The following is a 21,059-nucleotide window of genomic DNA, read 5'->3' as shown; positions in this document are numbered from 1 at the left end:
TGAAAAAGAATAGATATATCTGCAGACACACATATATATATACACATATATATGTATAACTGAATCACTTTGCTGTGTACCTGAAACTAACACAACATTGTAAATCAACTATACTTCAATAAAAATAATCTGATGGCAACGATGGAAGCTGGGGTCAATCTTGAAAAGGACAAGTATCACCTTACATCTGCCTCAGGTAAAGCCCTTGTGTCACCTGTTGGCAAAGGGGGTGCTGCTCTTCTCTAGCAAGATGGAAGGGAATGTTTCTTCCCACTCAGAGGAATCCAGGGCTTCAAAATTCTCACATACATCCACCTACATGCCTGATGAAGGTGAGGAGATGCAAGTCCATTAAAAAATTTTCCTTCCAACCAGACTCCTTTCTCAATGGTGCCAGTCCCATTCTTTATTCTGGTATCTCTTGGGCTCCTGGTTCCTTTCTTGGAAATAATCATCATGCTGATCTTCATTAAGGAGCAGGTCCTGGTGCCTCCTGCTGCTCTCTTGGGACCAGCTAGATGATCTCTGAACAGATGTCTTTTTCTGGAAGAGCTCCTGCTGGCACCCACACTGTAGGACTTGGCTTCAGTGCCATGAAGCTCTTAAGGGGGGAGATGAGGACACAGCAACACTCATCACTGACGAGCTGAGACTGTTTGATAACAGTAATAGCTGCAAGCAGCATCTCGATCAAGTCACTGTAATCCCCTGCACTGGCTCCAGAAATCACTTTGGAAATGGCACTGTTGGAAATTGCTCTGTTTTGTTTCATGATCTCTCCAAATTCAACTTCACTCACCATAGAGGGTGGAAAGCCCAAATCTTGGCTGCAGTGATGGATAGAGGGGCCAAAGGCCTTCATGTAAATATCTGGTGGAGGCCCCACTGTAGCATTTGGTGGGAGAGAGAAGGCTGGATCGAGGTAAAGGCGGTGGGATGACCCGGGGGAAGGTACAGCTAAATAAGGAGATAATGGAGGGGCATGAGATGCTCATGGTAGATGCCAGAAGGAAGAGGAGGGACTCCAAAGCTTGAGGAGAGAAGTGGTAGGGATGGAATTGGGACTGGGACCAGACCCATCAGGTGAAGGGCTGAAGGAGGGCAATTGAGCTCGGGCAACACACTGGGGGGCTTATCCATGTGGGCGAATGAGAGTACAAGTTGCTCAGAGTGTGGCCCATCCACCAACAGAACCACTAGAACCTCGGGCATGGTCCCATGGAGCTTTCTCCACTCTTGAGACTCAAATACATTCACGTTCTGAGCCCCTGCCTCAAACTGGCAGGTTCTGCCAGGTGGCTGACCTCACACCCACTTTTTCTCCATTAAGTACTTTTCTGGCAAGAATTTCCAGCAGTTTTGTGGACAGTTTTCAGAGGCTTCCACCTCCTCAGCATACCCCCTTGGACTGGCCGTTTGCTCCATTCTCTGCAAATTTCAACTCCACCACACCACAGACTCCTACAAAGTGAATAACCTGGCTCAGCTGCTTGTCTGTGGTCCAGCAGGAGAAGCTGCTCACATAGACAGCAGTTTGTCTGTTACTCAGGCCACTGTAGGTATGCAGAATTACAGGGCTTATTGGGCTTGGAGTTGACTCCTGGTGAACAGGAAGAGGTGGCTTAGGACTGCTGCTTCTATCATGTGAGGGCTGTAAGGTGGACATCAACAAATGGGATTGCTTTTCCCATAACACCCAAATTGTGATGTGGTTTCTGCCGAAGGAGGTGCGGCAACAGGGTCCTACAGCACCCACGGAGGGATGGTACTTCTGCCCGCACGTGCAGGGCAAGCTGCATCTCACATGAGCAGGGATGGGGCATATAAGGTGAGACTTGGCACGTGAGAGGTAGGGTCACTGGAGGCCTCTGGCTCAGCGGTGAGAGACTGAATTGGACTGAATTCTTCCTCTGTTCTCTGGACATTTCTAACATAGCCCTTAATCAGTCACTGAGGGAGTCTCCCCAGGGTCAAAGAGGCACATTGCCTTGGGACAGAGGCTACAGGTTGTATGTAGCATTTTCCTCCCGTCCCCCAACCCTACCCCGACCTCCCCTCAGAACATGAGAGCTGTCCAACCCGCCCAGTGGTAAGTGATGTGCTTACCCTCAAGGGCAGTTCTGGGTGTCTTTAAAATGTAGAGATAACCAAATAAGGTGATAATTTGAGGAAAAAATATAGAATGCCAGAAGAGCCATTTACCCAGAGAATTTTGTCTCCCCATTTTTATTTTGTTTTTACTCAATAATACAACTTTTAGCTTTAATTACTGAGAGCAAACAGGAAAAAAAAAAAAAGCCTTGTCCCTCTGTTGTCGGTTATTTGTTTATCTTTCTGGTAGGTTGAAAACTGTATAAGAAACTTGATGCTGTCAACATTTTATACTGCATTGTATCTTTTTCCTCTTGCAACAAAACATTTTAAAATGAGAAATGAGGTATGAGCTGTTAAGCAAAAACTAAAAGACAAATATGTGATTCCACTTATATGAGTTAACTTAAAGTAGTCAAATTTATAGAAAGTAGACTGGTAGTTACCAGGGGCTGGGGGGAGGGGAGGGTGGGGAGTTAGTGTTTAATGGGTGCCAAGTTTCAGTTTGGGAAGATGAAAAGTTCTGGAGATGGATGGTGGCAGTGGTTGCACAATGTGAACGTACCTAGTACCACCGAGCTGTACACTTTAAAATGATTAAAATGATAAATTTAATGTTGTCTCTATTTTACCATGATACAAAAGAAAGGAAGAAAGGAAAAAAGAAAGAAGGAAAGAGGGAGAGGGAGGACGAACCCAGAGAGGAGACAAACACTTATCTGTCGACAGAAAAAAATTCCGCTCGCAAATCAGGATCTCATCTTTCAGTCATGGATGGGATAAAAACAAGATAGACTCCTACCAAGTCTGTACCCAAGGGCAGCCCTCAACAGGCTCCCTCCCTGATGAGTCTTTCCTTCTGACACAGAAAGCAAAAATATGAGTATTAAATTGGATTTTTATGCCATTCGATATTTCAGACTCTGGGTGCAGTGTGATTGCTGTATTTACTGAATGCCTGCAGCGAACCAGACACTCTGTAAACCTCAGAGTCACTCCTATCAGATAGATCTTATTATTCTCTCTCTCTCTCTTTTCAACAGATTAGCAAACTGAAACTCAGAGAGGTTGAACCACTTCCTGAGACCTTAATGGTCTATTAGGCTATTAATGGGCTAGAAGCAGAATTTAGTCCTGGCTAGGCCTGTCTCCCAAACCCCACCCCACCACCCTCTCTTTCCTTCAGTAACACTTGCAATGCTCTTTGCTGGCTGGACTCACACCAAGAAGGGACATGGTTCAGGAGGGTGCAAATTTAGTTCATTTCAACAAATGTGACAGGATGCTGGTCGCTGTGCTAGAAATTGATAAGTGGTGTGTGACCTTATATTATGCATTTCCATATAGTCTATAAAATGCCCTTCTCATTGTGACAAGAAAGCTAAAGTGGACAAAACATTTTGAAGGAGCCAGCTCAAAGGTGTTGCCACTGGCCATATGGAATATCATTTTGAAAATCCATGAGACCCCTAGTGATACTCAGAGAGAGAGATAGAAAAAGAGAAAAGAGGAAAAGATCTTTATAGAAGAATAACTTAGAGAGAAGGAGATAATAAATAGAAACAAAATGATTTCATTAGAAATCATCATTTTGTAACCATTATATAATAATTGATTCGGGCAAGGATTAATAAAGGATGCTAAAACCATTGGGTGAAAATTTGTTGGAGAATAAGATAGTTATATTATTCAAATTATTACCCCACAGATTCTTTTTTAATTAAAAATGAAAAAATATGTTTATAATGAAGATATCTGGCAGACGCGCCTTAACCAAGTGATCAGACTTGTTTCTCAGTAATAATAGAACAAAATTTACATTCTGTACCTCTTTCTCATAAGCTACAGGGGGAAATACACAATGTCATTTATGTAGTTGTCTTGCCAAAATGTTTAACTTGAATCTTATCATTAGGCCCAATCCAGAATTGTGGTAAATCTATAAGACAGTAACTCAGGTTCTTCAAAATGTCAGTGTCAGGAGAGAAAGAAGAAAAGGCAGAGGGATACTATTCTATATTAAAGGAGACAAAAGAGATGTAACAGCCAGACATAATGCATGAATCTGGATTTCATCTTGGATTATTTTAAATTATTTATTTATTTATTTATTTATTTATTTATTTATTTTGGTTGCACCAGGTCTTAGTTGCGGCAGGCGGGCTCCTTAGTTGCAGCACGTGGGTGCCTTAGTTGCAGCCTGCAGGCTCCTTAGTTGTGGCAGTCGGGCTCCTTAGTTGCGGCATGCATGTGGGATCTAGTTCCCTGACCAGCGTTCGAACCTGGGCCCCCTGCATTGGGAGCTTGGAGTCTTATCCACTGCACCACCAGGGAGGTCCCCTCATCTTGGATTTTAAAAATATGTAAATGCCATTTTGAAGATAAGTGGACTGTATGTTAGATGATATTATCAAGTCATTGAAAGTGTCATTTGGGGTGAAGTGTCATGATATTTGCAACTTATTTTTAAATGATTCAAAAAGTATGTTTTTATATATTATATGTTATATAAATATATAAATATAAAAGTTATATACGTATATAAATATAAGTAAATATATAGAGACAGACAAAGGCAGAGACTGAGTAGAAACAATGACCGACCTATTAGCAACGAGCATCCCTAGGGCCCACACTGTGGTCTTGAAATACTGTTTCTCACTAAAAGAAACCAGAGCCTCTGGAAAAAATGGCTAATTCCAAGTCTGTAGCAGAAAATGACAGGTGAGCCTGGAATATCTTGTCTATCAAATACCAAGGAGGTTATCGAAGACTGTTAGGATCACCTCAAAAAATTTCACAGCCCACCTGAAGAAGATTTCACTGGCCAAAGATGAGAGAACTGGAGCTTCAGTCATGATAATAGTAATTTTGATGGATTAAAACAAATCAAATATGTTTAAATCTATGAGCTCAAAAAGAATTGATCACCTTCAGAATGTGATAGGGCATCAATTCATTATCTTGAAAAATGGTTTAAATAAAAACAAAGAATCTATCCTGCCTTTCTATATGAATTATATACCACTGGGTAACCAAATAATAGATTGGGGGAGTATCTCTTTATAATAGTGTTTTAACTAACAAATGAGTAGAAATTATTAAAATTAGAATATCTCCATTCTGCAAACCAAGTGAACTACTAGATACAGGCAGTAATAATCACCAGTGGCTGCTGACATCACACCGAGGGAGACAACCAGATGTGCCTCCTACAGAATTGCCCGACACCTGCTTGCCTTGACAACAGGATCAGTGTGATCCAGCTGCCAATTTGCAGGAAATACAGAGGACAGAGAACCTGTTGAATTACACCAGGAGCATGCACTCAACAGAATCCAGGCTGTGGGAAACTCCACCAGTCGAAGGACGCAGATAAAATGCAAGGGAAAGAAAGAGATCATTAAGTTAAAACTTAAAATATGTTTTGTAACAGGCAAGACTAAATTATAATGTCCAGGGACAATTGGGTGATAAAACTATTTGCAAAGCAGCAATTACTGTAAGAGTAATTGGGGAAGAAAGTGTTCATCATTGGAATGAGTCTCATGGACAGAGCTTCTGAAGTGGAAGCCAAAGTTTTATTTTCTGACCTGGGTTGTAGTTACAAAGCTGTTCACTTTTATAAAAGTTAATTGTCATACATTTGTTTCGTGTAGTTTTCCATATCTTTATTTTATATTCTAATAAAATTAATTGTTATAAAAGAGAGAAAGATACTTTAGGAGACACAGCAACCAACTGCAATCTGTGGACCTTGTTTGGATCCTAATTTGAACAAACTAATTATAAGCTATTTATGAGATAATCAGGCAAATTAAAACATTGACTAGATCTTTGATGATATTTAGGTATTATCATTTAATTATAGATGTAATAATGCTATTGTGTGTTTTAGAAAAAGAGTCATTATTTAAAGAAACACACTGAAATATTTTAGATAATGCCTAAGGTTTACTTCAAAACAATACACTGGGGGTAAGAATGGCAAGTAGATGTCTAAATGAAACAAATTGGCCAAAGTTGATAATTGGTGAGACTGGTTGCAGAGTACATGGGGAAGGGGGTCATTATAGTATTCCCTCGACTTCTGTGCATGTTTGAAATTTTCCATAATGAGAAATTTCTTTCATGATTTGAACGAGTAGTTTATAAGCAAAAGAAAGCTGGATCCCTAAGTTCTGGGTGTGGATGGCTGAAGCAGCTCCCTCTCTCTTCAGTGAACTACTCTGAAAATTCTCCCTCCATGGAACAGTTGTTTAAGTCAACCAAAACTTCAGGGCCAGGTGTCATTTGTCAGATAAAATGTCCCTGCGTACCGAATATTCCCAACCCTTCTTTCAGATCAGACTGGCCAAATAAAACATGTTTTCACTTCTCTGTGGAGGGCTGAGGACTGTGAACCACAGCCTCTCTGCAGTGTGCATCCTGTCTAGGAGTTGAAGCCCAGATGGGTACCTTGTAGGACAGAACCTTCCATTCCGTCCTGCAGAATTTCAGGTCCAGACCCAATATCTGTCTCTGAAATGCCTCCCACACTTGTTGAACAGCTGCTCAATCTCAAGTTAGCACCCAAAGTAAAACATAATAATATGGGTTTTTTTTAAGGCCTTGCTGCCTCAATTTTGTCATGCTGACATCAGCACCATATGCCTACTGGTGTGGCAAATTGAGAAGAAAGTGTTTCTATGGCCATGCTGCTGATTTCAAAAATAGCATAGCTAATGAGCCAGCTGTGGTTAGACAGAAAAACGTTAATAATCATTTCTGCAGTTTCTTTCATCCTAAACAGTTCTCACATATTACTCTCTATCTTTTCAAAACTGTAATACAGATGTCATACAGATGACCCATTTGATAGGTTCTATTCTAAACAAGCCACCTGGGAGATCACTGTTTTTATCAAAAGGTAGGGAAAATAATTTATCCCAGGTCAAATGGGCAGCGCTAAAAGTAAATTATGATTTTGACAAAATGCTGTACGTTTTATAAGACAGTGTTATCAGTTCATGAAGATACAGTGATGTGTCCCCCTGGAACTTAAAGATGAGGGAAATAAAGATTGACTTGAGCATTAAACTGTGCAATCAATATATAGTGATCAGAGCTGAGAATACAAATCTGCTTAGAGATCAGACAACTGTCAGGTCAGCAAGACTGGGCTGTCAAAGAATGAATATATTATGATACCTAAAGAGTATGTTCACCCAAAGTGTGTGTGTGTGTGGGGGGGTGATGTTGGTCCATTAGAGAAATACAGGAAAAAGTGTCACTCAGACAAGTGTTGGCTGTGTGTGTCTAAACATTGTTCAGGGGATGGGAGCCTTAACCAATGGCTCTGAATTACTTGAGTCTTATGGCTCAAGATCACGTAAGCCAGATGCATCAAGCTTTGGAAACTCAAGGCAGAGGTCGCAAACTGGAGTACTGGGCACCTAACCTCGCTTACAGCTGGATTCGTCTGGCTCTGTTAGGTTCTTTTTAACTGGAAACTTTTTTTTATTGAAAAGATTTTACATAAGATTATCCTTTTATTACTTTTTTTGAAAAATCCCACATTCCCACGTGGCAACAATCAGCTAGAGCTGTGTAAGAGCTGTCCCCTGCAGACGGCTCTCTGCTGTCCACAGCCCACACCAGGCCCCTTCGCTCAGCTCGCGTACATCCCTGGCCCCTGGACACATCTGCACTGGCCACCCCCAGCTTAATACCTTCAGCTGGCCTCACTTCCTGTGTTTTGAATCCATGCTGCTCACAAAATCTTCTTTTCCAGCCTGACTTCCCTTGTTGGTCTTCTACAGGGAGAAAATGAGCTGGTCATGCCAATGTGAGGATTCCTGACTTTGTGACAGTTTTATGTTTCAAGGCTCAGTAAGACATTGGCATTTTGATTTTACACATCAATCTCCAATAAGTCAGCCCTAGAGAGATGGCTCCACTCTTGGTGTAACAACAAAATCAAGTGTCATTCTCCAAGGCTGACAATCAAACTTCTGTTGCTGCTAATACAGTGACTTGGGACTAAACTATTCAATGTCACCATATGGAATCCTGCACAAAGAAGACGTTTTCCAATTTTTATTTTATTTAGAAGATACTGTATGGTCTAATTTTGTTTTATAAATCACATTTGCTTACACTATACTTTTGTATGTAAGGGTGTGTGTGTGTGTGTGTGTGTGTGTGTGTAAAATCCAAAAATGGGAGATTAGGTTAGTGGAAGAGCATACAAAATGAAAGTTTTGGTTCAAAAAATACGATCTTTGCCTTTCTAGCACTTCTTCCTGCAGAGTGCTGAGGGTATGTTTTTGGTTCCTTTATCCTTTCTGTTAGTATCACATTTCATGACTCTTTATTAATTGTGAAAGAATTAGTGCTTTTTCAAACCCTCAGACCTTATCTTCTCCAATTTGAATGCCATTGCCTCTGCAGTCACCCACTAGCCGCCTATATTTTATAATTTAGAAAATGTCCACCTACATATTGCACCTCCATTGTGTCATCTGCCAGAAAGCAAGATGATTGGGAAAGAAAATCTTAAAAGCACTTCCTACACGTTCACACATTGCAGAGGCTTTACATCATAGGCATTTGGGAGTCCCACTATGTCTGAAAGAACTTTGGAATGATTCGTGCAGGAAATAACTTGGGAAAAGATAATTCTGAAAGATTCTCATTAGCATGAGTACTGTATTGCTGACTCATGTAACAACTCTGAAATATTTAAGATCCTCCAACACTTTTCCCATTTCAGCCATAAACATAGACATCTCATTCATTCATTCATTTTAAAAAAATGGTTACCAAGCATCTACTATGTGCAGGTAATTAAAGATATATCTAAAGCCAATAGAAAGCAGTTTTCCTAGACTTAGTATCAAAGATCATAATAATGATGATAACAATAAAACAGACAAGGACATTTTTGCCTTTGTAACAATGTGAGTGATTTCAGTTGTTCTGTTGTCTGTACTTCAGGCTAGAACTGTTTGGCAGCTTACAAGAACTTTCAGAAAGTGCCAAGTGGTTCTACGCTTATGATTTTTGTTTTCCTCCCATAAAGAGGTGTCTTTGGACATCAAACTGGAGTTTGCTACAAAATGGAGGCTGTAGCCGGCAACTGTTTAGGGAACATTCCTTTTTTTTTTTAGTTTTTTGGGTTTTTTTTTTTTGTTATTTTTTTTTGCCCACGCCACTCAGCATGTGGTATCTTAGTTTCCTGACCAGGGATCAAACCCGCACCCCTGCATTGGAAGCATGGGGTCTTAACCACGACCGCCAGGGAAGTCCCAGGAGAATATTTCTGAGTATTGCTTCTAGATAATTTTTAAAACACAACAGAATATCAGAAACTCTTTTTCTATCGATCTCTGTCCCTCCTATATCATTTCTATGTATCACTTATGGTGGAAGCATCTAAAAATGAAGTGAATATGTGGCATATTGAGAAACAATAACTAAACATATTTCTTAAAATTATGTTTTTGGAATCACAGATGCATTTGCTTAATACATTAGTCACACATAAAAAGATCCTAACTGAGTAACTTCTCAGACCTTTCATTTCTGCAAAACGGAGTACTTCAAGGCTGACCGTTCAATCACTAAAATACATCTTCAACGACAGGAAGAAGTACTTGGGTTAATTCTTTATCAGGGTTACAAACTTAAGTTTGTTTTAGATCTTGCTTTCTAAGAATCAAAGAGAAGAATAGAAGAACAGAAAAATGACCACATTTTTGAAGGACTGAATATTGATGTATTAATTACAGAATTGACAGCCCAGCTCCAGTAACTCAAATAAAGCAGCTGGCATTGGCCTGGGAGTGGGTTTTATCCCATAAAGGTATTACATTTATTGCCTTTAATGAGTACATAGAATTCAGATAGAGATAGGAACATCAGAGATACAATTTTAATGTAAACATTAATGTAAGTAGGATCTATTTTTTTCCTAAAATAGATCTACTTGACTAAAAATTTGTTTCCTGTAAACTCTGTCAGCAATAAATCAAGGAATTTAGTCACCTAACAAATAGTGGTCCGGAAGCTATGTGAGATTATGGTTCTTAAAACTTTTAAATAGCAAAACATAGTAACAAAACTATGTTTATCATAGTAACAAAACAATGACTCTGTGAGTTTTATGTGGGAACCCTGCAATTAATTTTAAAACTGCCTTAGCAACCTGGAGGTAAGCTTAGTGATGTGACAGTCAATGAAGACGTTTGATGGCCTCACAAGAGTGGATTTGATATGGTATTTTATAACAAAAGGGGAAAAAATATCAAGCTGAATGCCAAGTATGACGCATTCTGTAAGCAACCACAGAATGACAGCATTACATACATTGCATACATATTTACCTGTACTACTCAAAGCCACTGCCCAGCTGCTCTAAACATGAAGGACAGAAGGCAGGTGACTCCCCTGCCTGGTATTTACTTTGCAAAGCAAGGACTGCAGTGAGTCTAATCTACTCCAGAATCTTTGGCTTCAGAATTAGACACTTAGGATCTTCGTGACCTCGGCCAGTTTCCATAACCTGAGTCTAAGATCTTTTTTTTTTTTTTTTGTGGTACGCGGGCCTCTCACCGCCGCGGCCTCTCCCGCTGCGGCCTCTCCCGCTGCGGAGCACAGGCTCCGGACGCACAGGCTCAGCGGCCATGGCTCACGGACCCAGCCGCTCCGTGGCATGTAGGATCCTCACGGACCCAGCCGCTCCGCGGCATGTAGGATCCTCACGGACCCAGCCGCTCCGCGGCATGTAGGATCCTCCCGGACCGGGGCATGAACCCGCGTCCCCTGCACCGGCAGGCGGACTCAACCACTGCGCCACCAGGGAAGCCCAAGATTTTTATATATAAAATTAATAAAGTTAATCTATAAAAATAAAGAGAAATACCTTTCCTGCAAGACTGTAAGCCTGTTGTAAGAATCAGATGAGAGAACGTACTTAGCAGGGGGCCTGGTACATAGTAAGTGCTCAATAAGTGAGAAGACTTTATACTACCCTCTCCACGCCCTGTCTGCTACTGCTGGAAGCAAAGAAACAGATTTGCTTTGCTTTACCTCATAGATGTGGTCACCACAGCTGAACTGCAGCAGCTTCTGATTTCTTCCTAGAAGAAGAAAATTTTATATTAGCAATATAATGTGTATTTTCCTGAGGAGGATTGACTGTGGGGTGAATATGTGTATCCCCTTCCATGTGGCAGTGTGTGCCGGCCTCCCAGTGTAATTGAGATGGCCTCTTGTTTACATGGGAAACACAGGTGAAGACCATTTTCTCATTATGAATGGGATTGAACTTTTCCCCAATGGGTATTTCTCAACTCAAGTCGTTGCTCAAATATCACCTTCTCTACAAGGCCTCCTCTGACCACCACGTTGAAAGTAGCAACCCACCTTCCCATATTGATTCTCCTTGACCTTCTTCCTTAGCCCCATTAATCTAATGGAAAATATTGTTTTCAAATTTATTTCGCCTATGGTTTATCATCTGTCTCTTCCAGTTAGAATGTCATCTTTTGGGGGACAGGAATCTTTCTCTGTTTTTTGCCTGGAACACTTGATGTTTGTTGAATGAACAAATAAATCAATAGATTTATTCATATTTGCTTGTATATGCACAGAGAAACTCTGGAAACTTTCCTAAGAAAATAACAGTTGTTACTAGGGCAGGGAAAGTGGAAGACGTGGTCTGGATAAATTGGGGATGGGGTGGGAGGGAGATTCCAATTTTTGATTTTTGAACCATGTGAATTATATGTATATAATAGATATATAAATCAGACATCACTATTTCTAAAGTTGCCTACCATCTCTGATAGGCCTTATTTCCTTCTCTCCACTGTCTCTAAAGAGACCTCTCTCTCCCATCTCTTTTTCCTGCACCCCCTTAATTTCTCCATTAAACCTCAAAATAACAAATTTTCTTCCTGCTACATATGCACATGCGTCTGTACATATCTTTTCTATATAAATGAATGTTGTAAGAAAAGTGTGAAGTTGAACTTCAATTTCAAAAGAGAGATACTCTACTCAAATACAGAATATGACCGAGTAAAGGTTTACTAAACAAAAGCAACAACAAAAAGTTGAATCCAAAGAGGAAGGTCAACCAGGAAGAGTGATTGTGACTTTAGAGAGTTTGATAAACACATGGTATATGATGCTTTGCGGGCATCCACCCTTGACCCCAGGGGTCACGTGATGGATGTCCACTGTGTAGCAGGTGAAGTGACCTCTGTGCTGGGAGCAGGTGCTCTGAGATTCTCCCTGAGGCCAGATATCTGCTTCTGGGCCGCATGCTCCACCATTCTGATCAGAGGACTCCTTGGTGTTGGGGCATCTGAGGCAAATGTCCCAGAGAGACTGAGGGAATACAAACAAGCAGATCTGCAATATGATGCAAAGAAAACAGAAGGGGCACGTGAGTTGGCATGTGTTAAGTGTTATGAATCCATTTACATAGTCACCGGCGGAAGCAACAAAAGTTTAGATGAAGCCAAGAGCCTTGCCTTCCTTCACATCTCCAGGGAGTCAGAATATAAGTAAAAAATTTTAAATATAGATGCTTTCTTCTTCCCTTCCAGCCTCTTTTCCACCTCCCTCCCATGTTTTCCAGCCAGTTTTAGGCAAGTGAATTATTATTCTAGCCAAATTCCTCTAGGAAGGAAAGAACAAGCTCAATCCATCTTCATTTCTCTCTTCTGACAAAGTAGGTAAGACAGTGATGATATCAGTCTTTTAACTCAAGGGATTTTGTTCACAGGGATTTAATGAATATTCGTTAATACACTGATAAGCAATGCAAAAATATGAGGCACAGCAAAATGATAAAAGCCACGAATTACAAATTCCTAAGCCCTTATTATGCAGAAAACTAATTTCTTCTTACTACATTAAGGTCTGACCATCCCCAGACCCAGTGCCTTTTATGTACTTCTATGAATTTTAATTATGTATAAATGAAAACCTGAAGAAAGGAGTCATTTTAAATATAAAGATCTATTCCTAATTTCTTACAAAACCATTTATCTTTACAAAAAATGTTAGTGAACAATGGTCCTCCAGCATCGACAATGGTCAGAGTCACATGCCACAATGACTTGTAAATATTGTGTATTAAAACGAAGTCTAAAAAGATGCTTTAAATCCACTTCTCAGAGTGTGCATTCTATTTAATCCACCTAGAAAATCATGTTAATGAAATTGGAAATTGAAATCAACATTTTCTAAACTGCTGCTTGATATTTTTCAGTGTTGGCTATTGCTTCTATCCTGAAGCACTATTATGACATCACCCCTTGAGAATCTCCCCCCAAAACTGTCACATGATGCCAGAGAAGCACATCATTTAGTTCTTTGCTTTTTCCCCTTACTTACTCACCACCATGGCTGTAGTTATTTTTCCACTGTGGGAGCCACACAGTGGGAGAGGAGCAGGCCCTGTCACATCTCCAGGTTACGTAAGCACCCACCCAAAAGGGGCCACCCAGATCCTCTGACCAGCACCGGCAGAGAGAGGGCTCAGACCCCAAATAGCAACTTTTGCGCTGAGCAGCGAAAAGAAGACACAATTCCACTTATAATATTCAGAGACTGCAGCAGTCTTCGAATTTGGGCTTTCCTAGAGCACTTAACAGAAGTCACACTTCACCGTCAAGTACTGGAGGAAGGGCCAAGACAGCACCAAAACCTCCAGCAGTTGCCATGGCAGCAGCAGCAGGACTGGAAAGGTTTCCAGAAGCAGGTCTGTCTCAAGAGTTTATAACACAATCATATGCTGTCTGTGTTTAACACAGGCCGAATGAAGACAGATACAGTCTGTTTTCCAACTCCCTCTGTCAGTTTGCATTATGATTATCTGGTGAAATTCCAGCAAGGGAAGTGTGATGCACTCTCTGACCTGGGTCTTCAGGTTTGCCTGCAACAAAGAAGGCTCAAGCCTTTCTCCCCAGCTTGTGCAGGAAATGCAGCATAAACCAATCCCTGACTTGGGCTTAACCTGGTTGGCTGAAATTTCTGGTTATACTATAGCATTTACTGGTTAATGCAGTGTTTGATCTAATAGCAAAGCTGATTCTACCACTATAGTATTACTTGGAAATATTAAGACCTAATCCAGATGGTACAAGGAAATGTTCTTTGAATCTAAATTTATTTCAGAAAAAGCAACAAGAAGTTATTTCTTTTTCTCTTTGTTCCTAAGTAATTTGCAGGGAAAATTAAGCTCTGATTGCAGATGTTGACTCTTCCCTGGGACAAGAGGCTAGACCCGCAGATGTGGATCCTTTCTCTAGATGAATTTTACCCTTCCCCAATCCCAGGGAGACCAAGTTGCTTTTTTATTGTGGCAATATACACATAACTTAAAATTTATTGTCTTAACCATTTTTTAAAATTTATTTAAAAAAAAATTTTTTTTATTTATTTTTGCCTGCATTGTGTCTTCCTTGCTGCGCACGGGCTTTCTCTAGTTGTGGCGAGCGGGGGCTACTCTTTGTTGCGGTGCACGGGCTACTCTTCGTTGCGGTGTGCGGGCTTCTCATTGCGGTGGCTTCTCTTGTGGAGCACAGGCTCTAGGTGTGTGGGCTTCAGTAGTTGTGGCTCGTGGGCTCAGTAGTTGTGGCTCGCGGGCTCCAGAGCGCAGGCTCAGTAGCTGTGGCTCACGAGCTTAATTGCTCCACCGCACATGGGATCTTCCCTGACCAGGGCTCGAACCCGTGTCCCTTGCATTGGCAGGCGGTTTCTTAACCACTGCGCCACCAGGGAAGTCCTGTCTTAACCATTTTTAAGTGTACAGTTCAGTGGCGTTAGATATGCTAACAAAGTTATGTAACCATCACCACTATCCATTTCCAGAACTTTTTCATCATCCCAAGTAGAAACTCTGTACCCATTAAACAATAACTCCCCACTACTCCCTCCCCTCAGCTCCTGGCAACCACAATTCTGCTTTCTGTCTTGATGAATCTGCCTATTCTGGATACTACATATAGCTGAAATCATATAGTATTTGTCCTTTTATGTGTCTGGCTTCTTTCACTTAGTATAATGTTTTCAAGGTTCATCCATGTTGTTGCATGTATCAGAAGTTCCTTTTTAAGGGTGAATAATATTCCATTGTATTTATATTCAACATACACACATTGTATGTATATTTTGTTTTTCCATTCCTCTGTTGATAGTCATTTGGGTTGTTTCTACATTTGGCTACTGTGAATAATGCTGCTATGAATATTGATGTTAAGTACCTATCTGAGTCCCTGGTATCAGTTCTTTGGGGTATATACCAGAAGTGGAATTACTAGATCATATGGTAATTCTATGTTTAACTTTTTGAGGAACCACCAAACTGGCTCCCATGGTGGCTGTACCATTTTACATTCCCAAGAAGTTCCCCCTTTTAATACCTTTGAAAAGATATAACCTCTGTGTTACTTTCCCAAATTTCAAGGTACTGGGGGAAGATTGCCAGTGGAAGCATCACTGTTGAAAATACGTTTCCCTGATGTCACGCTGAAATCCTAAGTTAAAGTCAGTAAACATTCGTTGAATGCCTACTACGAGCCAGGTAACAACGGGCCAGGCATTAAAGATACGAAGAGCACAAAGCTTAGTGAGGAAGATAAACATTTAAATGCAAAAGTGTAGTGTGATGAATCCAATAATAGAAGGATATGCAAGGGAATAAAGGGGCAGGAAAAGCTTTGCAGAGGGATGACTGAGCTGGGTTTTGAACAGGAGTTTGCCAGATGGGAGGAAGGAGAATAGCCTAAGCAGGGAATAGTAAGTTCAGAGAATATCCAAGAGAACATGGCACTCTCAGGGAACGAGGGAGAGTTCATTATGGCAACAGCTTACTTGGCAACAGCTTACTGTTTTACTGGTTTCTGGCCTATTGGTGTCCCCTCAGAAGTTCTGTGGACAGAGAAGGAAGACAGCATATGTGTAAGCATATGTTCATATATGTACTTGCATCTGAGGGTAGGAAGAGGTGGGACTTTACCAGGTGGTATCTGGAGTGTTGTGATTTGTGGCCCATAGTGATGCTGAGTGAGGAAGGTGATTGCAGGGTGAGAGCTGACACTTTGAGGCATTGTAGTGGTTGTTACCAAACAAAACTTTAAGGCCCCCAGAGATAGGAAATATGACTTAGAACTTTAGAAAAATCCACTTTTGATTGATCCAGTTTCAGCAATATGGCAGACTAAGAAACCTGAAAACCCTCCCACTGCAACCCCTAGAAAGGGTTTGTAAAATACAATAAAAATTCTTATAAATGCAAAGCCAAATTAATGCACACACAAAATAGGGACATCTCCTGGTGCCAGAAAGGAGGTCAGTGGAAGCCAGAGCAGTGACCTGAAACCGTTGCCATGGGGACAGGGATGCAGGATGGATGGTGAAGGATAGGCAAAATTTCCTTGCTTCTATAAAGCCAGCAGGAGAGCAGGAGTGAGAGTCAACAACGAGTGTGATCTGATGTAATGTAACGCAGTCATGGGAGTGCCAGCCCATCGCCTTTGCCATGTTTTATTGGTTAGAAGCAGGTCCCGGGTCTCACTCACAAAGAGAGGGGATTATACAGGCCATGAATATCAGAAGACAGGGATCATGGGGGACCACTTTAGGGTCTGTCCACCACTGTCCACAGACATTCATTGGTGCCACATCCCAGGAGTATCTGTCGAGATGTTTCCACCAACATCAGAGTTCAGACTTCTCATGCCACCTTTGGGATGCTAATGACATACTTTGTCCCATGGCCACTGCCTATAAGTGTTGAAGAATACAGGATTTATTAGTTTTTATTTATTTTATAAAAATACTACATGGTTATGGAAACATTCCAAACAGTGCAGACAAGGATAAGTACAAAGGACACATTCTCATCTTCTTTCCCATTCACAAACCCCATACTACTACTCAGAAGTTATCTTTGGAAATGGTTTCTGGATAGTGTGTGATATCAAAACTATCATCATTTCAGGAAAACAAAAGCACCATCTGTCCAAGAGAAAATTGGAGTTGTCCTGGGCAAGTTCAGCTATTTAGTTTTTTGAGGTTCCCAAGGTGAAGATGAAAGAGTAAGAGATTCATTAAAGGGGCAAGAGGGGCGACAGGGCAGCTGCAAAGGTGGCCCCCAGTCTGCCATGCTGTCCTGTGACTTAAATAGTAAAGTTCAGTGGTAGGTTAAGGATAGAGTGCAACCAAAAGCTTACTTATAAAATAAGAGAATTAAAAATTAAAAGGAATGAAATAAATAAATTTACACAAAAAAACCCACAAGAGATTATTTTGGAGTAAAGACAAAAAATATTAACATGAAAACAGTACAAAGTATAAAAGTAAATAAAGGTCAAAAGTTAAAAGATACCACATTGAAAGTTAAAAGCTAAAGAATTACTGAAGCTAGGCTTAATTTTTTTTAAAAATATGGGCGAAAAGATGAACTGACAATTTACAAAGAAACACAGATGGCTTGTATATGTGAAAATATTATAATTTAATCTTCCTTGTAACCAAAAAAATAATAAAAATCACAAGATACTATTTCTCACATATTAGATTAGCAAAGATTTAGAAGTTGATAACATTCAGTATAAACGTGAGGAAAACAGTCTCATACACTGTTGGTCAGAATATACATTTCTATGAACTGTTTAGATGGCAATTTGACAATATCTACAAAAATTTACTTAGCTACTTGAACTAGCAATTCCATTTCTAAGACTGTATCTTAAAAGTATATTTGCGTGGTGTGTGTGTATAAATACACAAGATAGATAGATAGATGCATAGATACATAGATTCATAGATAGATCATCATTGATTGAAACAGAGAAATGGTAGAACAACCTACATGTCTATCAATTGGGAATTGCTAACATAAGTTACTATTATCTCCATTGAATATGATTTATTCCCACAATATAGCTTTCTCCCACCTGAAATGGGCTTCTCTTCATTCTCCTCCTTCAGGAAGCCTTCTCAGATCATTCCATATCCAGTCACCAGTTTGGGGGGGGTCTGTTTTCTCCCAATCTATCCCAGTTTCAACAGTGGTTCAAGACCTCAGTTGACACAGAACTGGTTTCAAATCCAGGAGAAAGAGGTATACCTGCAATCAATTATCCATGGTAAGGGAATTTCTTTTTAAAAAAAGCAGGAACCTTTCAGACTGAGATGAATATGGCTTTATTTTGATCTTGAAGAAATGTCAAGCATTTTTTACAGTGCTGTGTGACACAAATTGATTTAACCGTCTGTCCTCACTTTTATACTTTTACACTTTTATACTTAAAGCCTACAGAAAATAAATACTACAAAAGGAGAAGATGCCAGTGTTAACATTTTAAATCCCTAACTTTTAAATCCATCAGCTTTTCTTTCTGCTCAGTGCCTTTTCTAGAATCTCATCTTTTCCTTGCATTCTGGTTTTTTTTTTTTTTTTTTTTAACAGTCTTCAATTTTCTGAAACAAAGGAGGATTGATGAGGACCTTCATTCATGGTTCAGGTGCCCCATTCTTGGAAGATGAAGTGCTTCTTCAAAAATCCTTTCTAAACAAGCTCTCAAGTCAATTACTCTCCTCTTTTGGTGATATAAAACAAAGTGTACCATTAGTCATTTAGCAAGAGCAAAATGTCTCCCTTTGTGAAAACCACCAACCATTTAGTTTAAAAAACTAAAGGATAAATCAATTCTAATGGATGGAACTTGATAATTTTTCCATATGTTATTACTAAAGTTGACATGGCGGAAGTTGCCAAGAGGAAGCAATAAACAGTAACGCTAGAGAAGGAAGAATAGTTCTTGAATCCTCATTAAATGTATCTTTGTTTTAAAGTTTGATTGTTTTTCCACCATGAAATTAATTGACATTTTCACTTATTATTTTTACTTACAACTAAACAGCTTGAAGAGAGTGGTTTTCAAAATACTCTTCCCAAAATCAGTCTATGGAAAAAGTAGCATTCCCAAGTAACTTTTTATGACACTTGGTTACCAGTGAGACTTGTCCACATGCCCTTTTTATACCTAGCAAAGCAACAAAAAGATGCCCACATCTGCATCATTTGTCTTCTATGATAGTGGACCTTGGCACGAGTAACATCAATTACAGGAAACTGGAATCTCCCAGAGCAAAATGACCTAAGTTCACATTGCTTTCTCTAAGTCCAGCCTGGATCTCCTAAGGTCATTGCCCATATTCAAAACATACACTCCTTTCTCCTGGCAATTATGCTGTATACCAATGGAGCTTCCTCTAAGAAGCTGAAAATTCTATTAATTTAATTCAATCTCTTTTTTGCTATTTAGCAATGGTTTCCCCAAAAAATTAATTGAAAAGGCTGTAATGGCAGCCAAAAGCCACTCTTACTGGATGGCAAGATGCCATTATTTTATATATATACATATATATGTGTGTGTGTGTATATATATATTTGTATACATATATATGGGGGGAGAGTTTTGTTTTGTTTTTTTTGCCTCACTAGTCTCCTTTGTTTTTGTTTTTTAAGTAGTTGTTTTTTTTTGTTTTTTTGTTTTTTTTTACCTATCTGGACAGGTCATGACAGAAGACTGTTGACTGTTTCTTTTATAATAAAATTACATTCATGTTGTGGTTCTTTGAGTTGTTGAAAAATGTCCCCTTTTATATCCACTAAAGAGAGGTGTGATTCAAACAGAAGGAAGTATAAACTAATTTAGGAGTAACCATGAGCCAGGTGCTTTACATATGTTAGCTTATTTAGTCCTCCTAACCACTCTATAATTTAGGTGTTATCATCTCTGTTTTGTAGTTGAGGAAATCAAGTCTCTTTAATAGATGAGATAACTTGCCCAAGACCATGTATGGAGTCAGAATGTGATCCCACATGGGTCTGATCCCAAAGCCAGAGATCTACCTCTTTCTTATTATCCAGTCATATTTTCATAAAATCTATTTGAATGACACTTATAAGAAGCCACCAAGATTCATCTAATTTAATTTCTATATCTAGGATTATTTTCTCCTGTTTTTTATTTAATCTACTACTTGCTTATATTTGACCCTTCTCAGTTGTCCAAAATGTAGGTATACAATTAAACTACAGTCCCCTATTACAAAACCCAAAACTTCCGTGACTTAACAGGCAAGAGAAGCAAGCTCTTTGCACAGACTCAGGACAAGCATCATGGTTTAAATTCCAGGCCCAGTCATCAGGCAGGCCTATGTTCAAATCCTCAGGGTTTTTTTTGAGGACTAAAAAAGATCATGTATTAAGCATCTGTTAGATGTACAATAAATAGAAACTTAATTTGAAAAATACAGAGTGGCAAACAAAGCTGACCCAATTCCCACCCCCATTAGACAGGCCTTGGAAGGGGAGAAAAGGAAGGAAAGGTGGAGGGAGGGGAGGAGAGAAACAGGAACGAGCCTTAGGGCATGGCGCTCAACCAGCTGAGAACGCAGAGACCAAAACCTTCCACTTTACAAAGTCAAGGGCTGTGGCTTTTAGTTATATCTGGGGCTTGGTAAAGCTTTTTTCTCCCATTAGAGAACCTTCGAATTCCCACTTGAGAGAGAAACAATCAGGCTTGGCGGATAACAAGCCTCTCTGTGAAGACAGCAACGCTCAGACATCAAACCTGTTGACAGAACAAGCTGACAAGTTCATACCCTCTATGCAGGATTGCAAATTCTCAAATGTGTTTTGCCACCTTCAAGTATGGACAGATGTATTTGGGGGGAAAAAAATGACTTTATAGCAAATTAGATTTTTCATGTATTGCTGAGCAGCCCCTACAGTTTCGACAGGTGCAAGAGAGGCGGCAGAGGTAAGTTTGCAAATCAAGCCACGATGCCTCCCCCAACTGTGCGAGGTGAATGATCAGCAGGATATGCGTGTAGGTTCCTGCTGGTATTTGTTGCATCAGGATAGACGTGACAAGTGCTGCTTGGAAGAAGCC

At 40.0% G+C, this 21,059-nt stretch overlaps 1 pseudogene across 1 annotated transcript; it reads right to left on the bottom strand.

Annotated features, from left to right (window-relative positions):
- Nucleotides 1–384: 384 nt before the first annotated feature.
- LOC307049637 (cleavage and polyadenylation specificity factor subunit 7-like) lies at nt 385–1,666 on the bottom strand (annotated as a pseudogene). Its single transcript has one exon. The product of its transcript is annotated as a cleavage and polyadenylation specificity factor subunit 7-like (transcript).
- Nucleotides 1,667–21,059: the final 19,393 nt, after the last annotated feature.

Source organism: Hyperoodon ampullatus (genome assembly GCF_949752795.1).
Source record: "Hyperoodon ampullatus genome assembly, chromosome: 3".
In the NCBI taxonomy this organism is placed as follows: Eukaryota; Metazoa; Chordata; class Mammalia; order Artiodactyla; family Ziphiidae; genus Hyperoodon; species Hyperoodon ampullatus.
The sequence above is the reverse complement of the archived record's forward strand: the minus strand, read 5'-3'. Positions and strand labels throughout refer to the sequence as shown.